A 13,587-nucleotide genomic window follows, 5' to 3' on the forward strand; every position below is an offset into this window, starting at 1 on the left:
GGTTTTGATTAGGTAAAGATGAGAGGACGGAGTGTGTGTGAGAGGGTTCTGGAAAATGCAAGAGAAAGAGAGACACAAGTCTTTTATTTAACTCTAACTCCCACACTGTACAACACACGGGTATCTATCAGTTATCTGATAACTTTCGTACATCATTTGGCGACCCAATCGAAGTCCAAATTAAATAAATAAACCTGTTCTGTGACCCTTGTCACAAACTGGTCCTACCCACATCATCACATAATAATAAATACTACCTCTGTCTAATTCCAATAGGGCAGTATTCCATTTTGAACTGTCCCATTCTGATAGTCCACTTCCATAAATAGAAAGGAAAGAAGATATTTCATTGGTGGGTCTGGAGAGAGAAGATATTTCATTGGTAGAGAAATGAAGTTAGTGGGATTTCCTAAAACTGTGTGTTTTTTGTCTGTGGACTATTGGAATTAGACGAAGAGAGTATAAAATAAAAATAAAAGCATATATTATTTTAATACAAACTTAAGGGCAAACTAGTAATCTTACAGCTAGGTCCGGTTAAGGATGTTACATGTTCAGAACCGTGAGATAAAGAAGGTTGAAGTTTGATACTTCTTAATAGTTGTCTTGAAAAATTGCATCGCGGGAGCAAGATCAAAAGAAACTACCTATGTGAACATGAGGTTAAGCCGCCTCAAGAAAGCATGGGACTTAGCTTTTGATATGTTCATGAGAGGATTGGGACACATGACTTTTAACGTGTCGGGTTAATTGTAGAAAGTATGAAACTGGTGTGTATATTATCGATAGGTTTTCAAATGAATTGATGGGTTCAAACTATTAGAGCACCCTGATTTTCGAATTCTTACACGTGTAATATACTATGTGTAAATTCAATCCATGTGACATTTACACTTATGCATTAGTTTTCTGTTTGTTGGTATTTTAGTAATCAACGATCATACTAAAATGGAGGGGAATTGTTGGTGATTTTAGCATGATCCAACGTCATTCTAGTTGATTGGATTGCTAAGTTGAAAGTGGTCGAACCATTGAAACGCTACACGGATTTGGGGAGTGTGTAGTACACGTTCGTAAAGTGTAAAATGGTTTGAGGTTTTGTTAGTGAGCATGGAAATAATGTTTGGAACATTAGAAATGCGAAACACGACTTGAAAGGCTAAACGCACTTGAAAATAAGCTTAAAAAGGTTTTTTAGTGTGCAATAGCTTTAAATCGCGGCGCGACTCTTGGGCTCGCGGCGCGGCTTAAAGGGTGATTTTGAGGTCGAGAGTTTTTGGCATGTTTGGGAGTGTGGTGCTTTGTTAGCCCGCGGCGCGGCTCCTGGGCCCGCGGCGCAGCTTAACACTGAACTCGCTGAAAATGTGCCTTTTCAACCCAAAAGACACATTTGAACCCCGAACATTTTGGGGTTGTTCCAGGGCATTTAACTGCGGTTTTTACATGTTTTAAGACCATTTTAAGTCTAAATACATGAATATTAACTGTCAAGTCACTAGTGGGTATAAATCAAAGGTTGTGAATTTTCATGAAACCTTTTGACCCATTATAAATACACCCTTTGTGTATTTGAAAAAGGTTACAGATTTTAATATTTTCTAGCACACTTTCAACACAAACAAATAGAACTATATTCTCTGCAATTGTGGAGTTGATTTCTTTTAGCCAAGACATCAATTCATCTTTGTCTCATCCCAATCGAAACTTCGTGCAACCCGTGGCTAAGTGGGTCGAAATATTCGATTAGGAAAGTGAACACACGATTCAAAGATCAATCCGGAGTCATTACTGTTTCAGGCACGAAAGCATTACTAACACCCCCGATATATAACACCAGATCTGAGTAACATATTACTAGATTTTGAGATTTTGTTCAAAGAAGTTTTTGATTTCATCTTGGGCAACCTACGAGATGAAGAAGCATTCGATCAATTACCTTTCTCCTCGGATACTGAGCAATTACCTCTTTCCGGTGAAATACCGTCGTGAACCACCTTCCTTCCGTCGATAGAACGATGCCCGTGAACACTGAAACCTTGAAATGAATTTGAATGATTTGATGAAACTCCAATAGAATAGGATAACCATCCAGGCATAGCTTGGATGGCCACCAGGACTTCCTGTGAGGGGAGCCACCCGAGTTCGAATCTTGGCGAAGCCATTTCGTTCAAAAGGGGAGCTCACATGAGGATGCTTCATCTGGGATCCGGGTAAGCCTGGGGGCTCGGGTACCCGAGGGTTTACCGGTCCGTAGGGCTCCAATGTGGGTGTTGCGGGGCGGGTTCCCTCGTTAACCAAAAAAAAAAAAAAAAAAAAAAAAAAAAAAAAAAAACTCCAATAGGTTTTGGAAGGGAAAACGGGTTTGAGTGAAGAAAATGGGTTTGAGAGGAAATGGATTTGGAAGGGAAAATGGGTTTGCATTAAAAATAAACTAGCTGAAGATCAGCGAATTCGCGGAACTTTTTGATGGTTTAATCAAAAGTATTGTTTATAATGAATGTATTAAATTAAAGTAGTAGTATTAGTTGTCTTGTATTAAATCTAGGAAGCTTAAAAAAACAAAAAGATATATATATCTAGGGAATAATATTAAAAGTTTAACAATGTGTAAAAAAATAAACATTGAAATAACACATTTATTCTTTGAACATATAGCCAAAAATAGTTGATACAGTTCTTCAATGTTTCACCACATTTCTATCTTTGACTCAACTATCAACTATCAACTATCAACAACAAAACAAAAAAAAATATATTAAAGATATTATTATCTATTATAACATACAATCAGTACGAATGGTTATATATATATATATATATATATATATATATATATATATATATATATATATATATATATATATATATATATATATATATATATAATAACCGAATTTATTTATAAGAAAATATATAGATTCAATGAGTGCACATCATTAGTATAAAAATGAATGAGCGTACAACATATTATCTAAATCAATGAGAGTATTGATACGGAGTCTAAATACAAACTCCAGGATTAACATGAGATCCTATTCTGCCGTTATTACCTAAGGCTCATCAACCTACGATCCAGATTTTCACCATCAACAACTTCTCGAAATAACCCAGCTAAGTAATGACACCAAGTGTATCAAAAAAAATCAAATTCTTCAGTAGCTAAATGGATGAGGAACACCTAATTCTAACAATTTAAACTTAATTAACAAAATCGAATATACCTCAAAGTTAATGAATTAACCATAAATAAATATGATTACTCTTCAGACTAAGGTCCTTACACATATTAAAATGATCGAGTTTACTAAAATACATTACACCAGAGTCACCATTTTCAAGTTGAAAATGGCAATGTGAGGCCCTACCAGTTAGACAATTTTTCTATAAGCGTTATAAATTTATTTATTTATAAATTTATCGAGTGAATACCCTTTATCCAATCGAGGGGAAGCGGGGGAAGCAAAAAAAAAAAAAATCGTTTTTTTTAAAAATTTTTTTTCCGGCATCAAGATCACACGAAAATATGAACATTTAGAAGAGACACTTCGTGATGAATGTTATTATTTAGGCGAGAAAACGATCGACAAAAATAACATTCAAGATAATATTGTTCGTGAAAAATATGAACGTTTTTTTTTCCATGTTTTGTGAAGTAAAATTTAGCTCGATTTAGAGTTTAGGGTTTAGGGTTTGGTGTTAATCTAAATCCTAAATCTAAACCCTAAATCTAAACCCTAAACCCTAAATTTCTAAACCCTAATATCTAAACCCTATAAACCCTAATATCTAAACCCTAATATCTAAACCCCAATAGCTAAAACCTCAAAATACGCTCGAAAAACACGATAATTGTTATATATTACTTCTTCGAGCGTTTTCCCGCCAAAATAAAAACATTTATCACAAAGTGTCTCTACTAAATGTTCATATTTTCATCTCATCTATAATGTTCGTGAACAAAGTTTTTTCAAAAAACGAAAAAAAAAAGTTTTTGCTTCCCCCCGCTTCCCCCCGAATGGTTACTTCCCTCTTGATCCTACCACTATATATATATATATATATATATATATATATATATATGGTCATAATCAAGAGGGAAGCAATTTTTTGAGAGAAAGGGGAAGTAAAATTTATTTTTTCAATTTTTTCAAATTTTTTTCCCAACATTAAGAGCACACGAAAATATGAACATTTTAAAAAAATACTTTGTGATAAATGTTATTATTTGACGGGAAAACGCTCGAAGAAAAAACTGATAACATGCAGCATGTGTAATGTTATTCTTCGAGCGTTCTTTTTCCATCATATGTGAGGTTTTTTTTAAGATCTAGCCCGATTTAGAGTTTAGGGCTTAGGGTTTTGAGTTTAGGGACTAAACCCTAAGCCCTAAACCCTAAACCGTTCATGTTAAAAATTCAATCTAAGCCCTAAACCCTAATTTCTAAACCCAAAACTCTAATTTCTAAACCCTAATAGCTAAACCTAATTTTTAACACCTAATTTCTAAAACCTAATTTCGACACCCTAAATTTTAAACCCTAAAAAATAAACTCAGAAGCAAAACATTCAATGCAGTTAATGTTATCATTTATTTCTCCGAGCGTTTTCTCGCCAAAATAATAACATTCATCACGAAGTGTATTTTTTAAATCTTCATATTTTCATGTGATCTTGATGGCTGAAAAAAAAATTCAAAAAAAATAATAATATTTACTTCCCCCTAAAAAAGTGCTTCCCTCTTGATAAAATCACTATATATATATATGTGTATATATATATATATATATATGTGTATATATATATATATATATATATATATATATATATATATATATATATATGTATATATATTGTATTACAGTCCGGGAACCATATCCAATACATCAACTACGGAGTACTTAAGTCTACGACATTAACAAAAATGGACAAAGTGTTGGTCAGTTGGCCTGACTGCCCATACATAAGTCACACTCGAGCTGACCCGTAACAAAACCCACTTAATTTGTCACGGATAGTAATAGTAATTCAATAAACCACATGGTAACAAAGATAAATGATAGCAACAATACTAAAATAAGATGATAAATGATAGCAACAATACTTTCATGAAAAATGAAAAAAAAAAAAAACTAATCCGTTTAAAGATTTAAATGTGTCAAATAGGTCACCCTTGTTATACTATTTGTCAATTTTCTGTAGTTTCAAATTTTTTACTACCTAATTGTGATCTTTTCGAACTTTCATTAGCATTGATAACAACCACCAATATACATATATATACATATACATCTATGATTAAACAATTTTCACAAATAGAAACCCATAAAGTAATTTTCACTTCGAAAACTAACGTTATAATTCAAGTGTCAAGACACCATTATAAAACAAAACATGTTTAAAGTGAATGGTGTAAAGTACTGGATATTTCTAATCATATTTACCACCAAAGTTAGTAATGATCAACTACAAATTAGACACACACAACTCATTTCAACTCTTGCAAAAGTTACCCGTTTTTACTCTTTTTCAATGTGTGACCCGCCCAATTTGTCACATTTAACAAATTAACAACGATAATTTCATGAATAAACAATACTAACCAAAACACAATACTTTAACCACAGAGTACTTGGCATTCATAATTATTTTTACAATATTAACTTAACATTCAGTTATGTAAAACTATATTATGGTAAAGGTATCAAGTATATAGAAAAATTTATACACAAACAGAATGAGAATATATTACCTGTATTGAATCTTGTAGTGCATTCATTTGATTTAACTCGATTGTAGATATATTTAACCCACAAACAGCAGCTGTCGTAAAATACCTGTCCAAAGATGATGGATATTACAGTAATATACATTTAGATTACAGTAAAAAGATTACAGTAATATAATATATGATGATGCTTGTTCGCACCTCACTTCGATGAGCCATTACACTTTGGACAGGCTTGGTAGCTGATGGAGACCGAAGACCCTGTAAATGTAAGTATTTTTCATCCTCACATGAACCAAATAGACCATTATTCATAAAAATAAATAGTTTAGAGTCACCCGAGATAAGACAATCCCACAAGCATTATATATAATGTTGCACCACAAGACACATATGCAAGCTGAATTTATTTAACAAATAATACATCATCAATAGTCACAAAGTAATTATTTATAGTAAACATGATTCAATAATGTCACAAAGCTGAATTTATTGAACAAATAATACATCACCAATAGTCACAAGCATTATATATAATGTTGCACCCTACACATGATTCGATGTACACTTCATTTAAAGTAAACATTAATAAATCTCTGCATAAAACATATGATATTGCATAAAAGTATACATAATACCCTCAAATATTAATAAAACTAAGAAAAACATCAAATAATGTATATGTATACACGCATTACTCTGTGAATTTTATTCGGATCATAATACCCCATACCTTCTTTCTCATTTTTCTTCAATATTAATTGACATAAATATGTGAAAGTCTTGTTTAGAACTTAAGAATGGTTCCAAACCTACAACTATGTAGCCCAAGAAAATGAACAAATATTAAAAAAAAAAAAAACAGCAGAACTGCTAGGAAGTCTAACAACACCGAATCCTTTCTTCATTCTTCTTTTTATGTTTACATGTACATACTTGATGGCCATAAAGGTAGCATTTAGTATCTATTGCTCTTATTTATGTGTATCTTAAAATGTATTATTCAGCTTAATAAAATACACTTAGTGTTCTCTCACATTTTGAAGTTACATTAACTACTCTTAAGCCTCCACCTTTTAGTGAAATGACTTACCCGATTGTCATAAGTTCTATAAATAGCTCGATTTAAGTTATGTTTTATCTTTAACTGGGCGAATACGTTAACATGAAGTAAGCAAATGGGCCATGTTGGTTAAAAAGTTTGAAACTCCTAGACCAAAGACAGATTGTGTGGTTTAAGTCTCTTCAATGTAACAAACTATGACCAAAAATATATTGTGTCATACATCAAAATCCAACTTCTAACATTTTTATGCATTTAAATACTTTAGGCGTACAATTAAAAGTACTATCAGACTTACACCTTCCTATTTCCAAAGTCGTTTCCACTGGTAAATTAACCGGCTTGTACCTAGACGTTCCCGAAAGTTTTTGTTTCCATGATTGCAATTGAAAGTACCTCAATTTCCTCACACCGCAATAGTTCAAATGTTCAATACTAATAAGAGAGACGCGTTCATAAGAGACACGTCTAGAAAAAAAAACAGTTGGCAAGCCATAAAATTTGTAAGAAGACTCGTTGTATACCTTCAGGTTCAAGACGAAGGGAGGATTCCATGTTCGACAACGTTTTTCAAGTTGGAGGCAGATTGTATAAGCTGTGGAAAATTAACAGAAGTACCGCCACCTATGGCCACATATATCAGCAAAAAAAATGAAGAAATAAAAAAATTTCGCAACTTTACAATATTTTACCAACCGAACAGCAGTAAGAGAAAGTACCTGCTATTATATGCTATTATACTCACAGTGATAGAAACATGTTTGAGCATAATGAGTCAGTCATCCACAAACCATTTAAGGATGTTAGTCTATAATGTAATAGTAATACACGCAATGAGAAAAACATGTTTGACCATAAAAAGTCAATTATTTATATGCAATAAACCATGTGGGAATGGGAATTTTCACCCATGTTAGTCAACCTATAAAGAATTGTGATTGTAACATGCCTTCGTACATTCAAAGTATGTATCATATCTTTCATGTAAGCTTATCTATAAACTACAATTACACAACTCTTGAGAAGCGATTTCTCTTCTTTCGAAACTTCAATGCCTTGTAAACTGGCGAAAATGATTTTGACCTAAAGAACCAAGTATCTTGACTGACATATTTAATATGATCAAGAGATAAACCATACTATATGTAATGGAATGGTGCATTGACTATAATAAATGATCACATATTAATTAAACTATAAAACCTATAATAACATGCAAGTAACAGTATTTTTTAAGAACACGAAAACAAATCGCACATATTGCAACACAAAAATGTATCAACAATTCATTGTTGGAGAAATGTACGACCAACTCAACAAACTTTCCTTTTGTTACTATAAACTCACACCAAAATGATGAAGACAAAGTTAAGAATATATGACAAACATAATTACATTTTTATCAAATAATCTAACCTAGCCTGCAAGTCAGTGACAATCCCGCCATCATCAGTCGCAGGTGCTTCAGCTTGCGGCACTTTACTCTTCGCAACTGGGACTGATACTGCCCTAGAGGGTGCATTCATCAACTGGACCACATTCAAATCACGATATTCTTCAACTACCGAGAATAAAATTTTGTTTGTTTAATTTTAAAATACCTGGAGGAAAAAAGTGAAAGATTTTTTTACGTCTTGATTGATGTCAATACCAATCTCATCTAAAACCTGACTGAGCAGCTCCTCAGTTTCATCTTCTTCATCTCCTTCAAAGGCATCATAAATAGCGTCACCCATCACCTCACTTACCATTTCCATTTTCTCATTTTGCCACTCAAATTCTTGTATTATTCATTGTAATGATGGTAGGTTCATCTGTCTGTTCATTTGGGCCATAGCCTTCGTTACACCTTTCATTGTTTCACCCATTGCATGTGTGGACTTCAACGTCTTTAGTTCAGAAACTCAATCATGTTAATAACCATGTTCCACTTCTTTTCAAAAAGCTAAACTGGTCTTTCTACGATGATATGAAAATGTCGTTTTATAATGAAATATTTTTACCTGAAATCGAAGCGAGACACCCTGCAGTTGGGATTTAAGCTTGTAACGTTACTGAAATTGATTATGCATCCTGATAGGGTCTTTCGCAATGACCTTGACAGCTCCCTATGAGAAAAAATAATGAATAAAGTGATTAACAGAACAGGTACATATGCATCCTGATAGGATCTTTCGCAATGACCTTGACAGCTCCCTATGAGAAAAAATAATGAATAAAGTGATTAACAGAACAAGTACATGAAATGATATGGGAATAATGTGTGCAGAAGTAGGTTCAAGAAATGGGCTTACCATCTGACCTTCCTTGGCACTTTATTGATATCTACAATCAATTTCTTCTTTTGTGCTTGAAAACCTTCGCTCTCTTTTTCTATTTGTCTAATAGATTTATCAATCATTCTCTTGTTTTTTGTTTTTCGCAGGAGCTCTGCAAATACCAACCGTTACGTATCTCTAATTAAAAGTCAGCAAAAAAGCATTACACGTAATAGCAAACATGATGTCCTGAACCCAAATTACATGTATTATGCATTTTGTCAAAGAATGCAATAGTTATAGTTATTTTATAACTAAAACTTCTGATGATATACTCATTTGAGTGAAAAACATTAGTTAATTGCACATGTGTTTTCGAGAGCAGATGGGTACTTCACTTTTCTCCCAAATCAAAGTTCTACAAAGACATAGATACAAATTTATGACAAAGAAGTATTATAAGATACCCCAAGATCAATAACATAAAATTCACCCGTTTCATCAGTAACATAAAATTCATCTGTATCAATAACTAATTAAATAGTGTTAAAATAGTATTGACGTACCTTGAAGATTGTAGCAGAATCGACGATGGCAATTCAAAGAACAATTTAACGGCGATCTAGGGTTTATCGAATCAATGATCAGAACCCTAATTGCATCTGTAGCGTTTATGCATATTTGTGTCGGATACGAATTCCGACACATTGGTATAGATAAATCGATAGTATAGGCGGAACTACTCATAGATGAATCGATAGTATAGGCGGAACAAATTGTGAATAACTTCTGCAGATGATGAAGAATTTTCCCATTTTTTCATATAATCAATCGTATACATGAATCAGAAAAAGATTGTGATTATTTATGAACACCAGAGCATTTTTTGATCGAAAGGATGATGCGAGGAGCAAAGTTTGATTGAACCCCTAATTTTGCGAACCTGATGCGTGCGTTTTTTTTATGAAGAAGGGTATTATGGAGAATTTAGAAGTGTTATGTAGACTTATCACGTGATATGGTAAATGAGGTGGGATGGAGGGTCATGATTAAATGATCTCTATTGATAGATGGTTAGGATTAGTGTTTCTTATTAGTGTAGGAGAGATTTAGTAAATATCAATTAGAGTATTATTAATAAATTTTTATTTTTATTTTATTTTCTAAATTTATTTTCTAAATAAGTAATATATAAATTATATAAGACTTTTTGCGTCGGTGGTCCCTCCTTTTTATGAAGTAGATGAAGACGGGTAAAACTAAGATTTTACCCTCACATGCAATGCACATGTCAAGGGTTAACGGATTTTTTAACGACATGTTGACGGATGGATACTAATTGCACATTTTTGAAAAACAAAGGATTCTAAAGGCAAAAAAACTTGAGCGACGCTGTTAGCAATATGGAGTATAATACGACCAACGGTAACAAAAGTCTGTTTTCTTTCCTAAAAAAACTGGAGAATAACATTGTCACACCCCCTAAATGGGACCGGGGGTAACTGTGAATAACCAATACCAAAACACAAGTGTAAAGCAAGAACGACTCTATATGAAACGTTTTAAATAAAAATTTTATTAATAAAACAACGGAAGCGGATTAAATGTTTACACCATTAAATGAAAATGAATAAATGTTCATGAAATAAAATAAAATATGCGATGTAGACTCCATTCAAGCATCAAATCTATCATCACATAGTTGCAAACAGCTAACTCAATCATCACCTGAGACAAAACATGCTTAAAGTGTCAACCAAAAGGTTGAGTGAAATTTACAGGTTTATAAATAATAATCAAAGTTTTAGAACACAAGATTTAGTTTAAAGTTGATCGATATAGAAATATCAATCTAAAAGTGTTGTTGTAGTTTGTAATATCGCTACTAAACAAATTTACCCCATGACACCTTGTACAGTCAGTGTCGTTAAATCATTATTATGTAAACAAAGACCAACGGCCGAATGGTTAGAGATGTTACACTCAATAAGCCTACTCATAATGATATTACGGTAGGGATTTAGCATGAATCAAAGCATGACAGCATAGTTAACAGTTGAGTACTTGTGTCTAAGCGTAAAACAGTTATAAAGCCAATATGTGTCTCACCCTAAGTTGTAAAAGTAAAGATAAAGCAAAAACGGGGCTATGAAGTTCACCTTAAATAGCAGTTGAAGGTAATCCACAAAGAAACGAAATGAACGGAAGTAAGTGACCGAGATCTCAACCTAGAGATATAACGTTTGGTCAGTTATTGTCTATGTAGCGACCCGACCAAATCATGTTTGACGGCGCCGACTACTTAGGTCCGGTTACGTGGTCATAAGTCTTTAACATGACGTTTGACCAAAATATGTCGCATTCATTTCATAAGTAAAAGGATGTTTCAAGTTTACAAACGTAGTTCAAAAGACTAGTTACATTACAAAGTTTAACGTATGAATAAAACCTATGCGACACAATTTAAAGTAGTCAAAAGACGCTCCAACTATGCATGTATACTCGACATCCAAGCAAGTATCAAAAAGAGTGCGGAAGCATGTATCAAGTAGCGTTCAAGGACCTGAGAAAACATATAGAAAACTGTCAACGAAAACGTTGGTGAAATCATAGGTGTTTTAGTAAACGTTGCATTTGAACCACAAGATTTAATATAATATGATTATCAAAATCATTTTCATTCCAAAGTTGTTATTTGTTTCGCGGGTACCCAATTATCAAACTTAACTGTTTTGCACCCTTTGCGTAGTGTTAGAACATACACTAGACCCGAAAATATATTTCATCCGCTAACGGTAGCGAACCGTCCGAATGAGGCTCGTCAAGCCCATGTGATCACATAATATAAGTTCACGTTTACACCCTGCAAGTGTAACTAATGATAATTGAATTGAGGCTTTTTGTTCAAACCCGTACGTGGAATGTTCGTTTTCGTACTTGTGTTCAAGTGTAAAAGTATGATACGTATATGTTTCTCATCCCATAGTTTAAAGAATAAAAGTTGTTGAAAGATGGGATTATGATCTCACCTTGTATGCACGAGTAATAAGTACTTCAACAAGTAACGTGTGCAAAGAACAATGCTAGTCTTGACCTAAACAAATAGGTCGTATCAATATCAGTAAACGCGATAGGTCAAAGATGTTCAATTAGTCCTATGGCTCGTTATGACTCGATTATGTAGCATGTGAATCAAATTGTCCAAGTTTCATGCAAGATACAAGTATAGAAACAAGTTAGAAAGATTGCATGTTAGAACAAGTCTCATGTGAATCGAAGGTCCATAGCGTGCCAAACATTTTTCATATAATTGACAAGTAGGTCAGAACCTGAACACGGCTTAGGTCGCGCCGCGACCCAGGATTGCCGCGCCGCGGCGATCAACGGGTGCTGGTACCTGGTCAGTCTCAATTGTCCAAGTCTCAAATCAAACTTCATTTTCACATAAATCACAAACCGTAAACTCTTACGACACGCATTTTATATCGTTGGAAAGCTAATTTGACAAAGAACACAACTAAACACATTTCATCAACCAAAAACATCATTTGCAATAACCGACTTTCCAACATTTAATGCTCAATTAATGCTCAAGTTCATAAATGCACAAAATAGGATTCGGGAATTAAATGCATCCCTATAACGTGTCGTTTCGTAGGTAATCAAGCATACAATACAACTAACTACTTACTAACAACAATTCATGGCATTCAGTACATCAAAAGTTCATTTCAAATTCACCGAACCCTAACCCAAATTCACCAAAAGCACTAATCATGTTTATGAAGTTTTCTAAAAACAACCTACACATCAAATTGAAGCTAGTGATGTTAGGAACACATTTAATACATGCATTTATAACATTTAACAACATTTAAGCAATCAAATCATCAATTAAACACACAAAACTTTCAAGTTCATGCTAGTTATCAAAAATAACAAGATCGAACATATAATTCATATATTCATGTTAGACTTGAGCCATAGACACTAATTAACAACTTTATAAGTTAAAAACATCAAGAACACAAAATCTAGTGATTTTAGAAAGTTACCCAAATGTAATGAAATCGATATCGAATCGAAGAGGAAGTTGCAAGAATTCCAAATATGTAATTTGTTTTGCAAGACACCCGCTAGCTTGGATTTAGATGATGATTCTTTGAAATGGTGTTTTGAGAGAAAATAAGAAAGTAGTGAAGAAAATGGAAAAAGAAAAGGGAATTAATGAATGGATGAGAGTGAAGGGTTGACTAGTTGACCTAGTCACCTCTTTGCTCTCTTGGCAACAATGGTCCCTCTAGTTTCATTCGGGTTCGTGAATTACCTAAACGAGATATTTTAAAACGCGTATTAACGAGGGATGTCATAAACATATAACAGAATTTAAATAGTTAAACAGAAAAGTAAACGGAAAAAGGCGGGATGTTACATTACCTACTCCTTAAAAGAAATTTCGTCCCAAAATTTAAGTAGGCGTAGTAGTCGTTGTTTCTTCCTCGGGATCTTGCGTTTCCGGAACCGGGAACAAGTGAGGGTAT

General features: G+C 33.4%; 1 pseudogene; it reads right to left on the reverse strand.

The window, feature by feature from the left end:
• Nucleotides 1–2,896: 2,896 nt before the first annotated feature.
• Nucleotides 2,897–9,216, reverse strand: LOC139892013 (vacuolar protein sorting-associated protein 2 homolog 1-like; annotated as a pseudogene).
• Nucleotides 9,217–13,587: the final 4,371 nt, after the last annotated feature.

The sequence above is a fragment of the Rutidosis leptorrhynchoides genome, chromosome 2 (genome assembly GCF_046630445.1).
Source record: "Rutidosis leptorrhynchoides isolate AG116_Rl617_1_P2 chromosome 2, CSIRO_AGI_Rlap_v1, whole genome shotgun sequence".
NCBI lineage: Eukaryota > Viridiplantae > Streptophyta > Magnoliopsida > Asterales > Asteraceae > Rutidosis > Rutidosis leptorrhynchoides.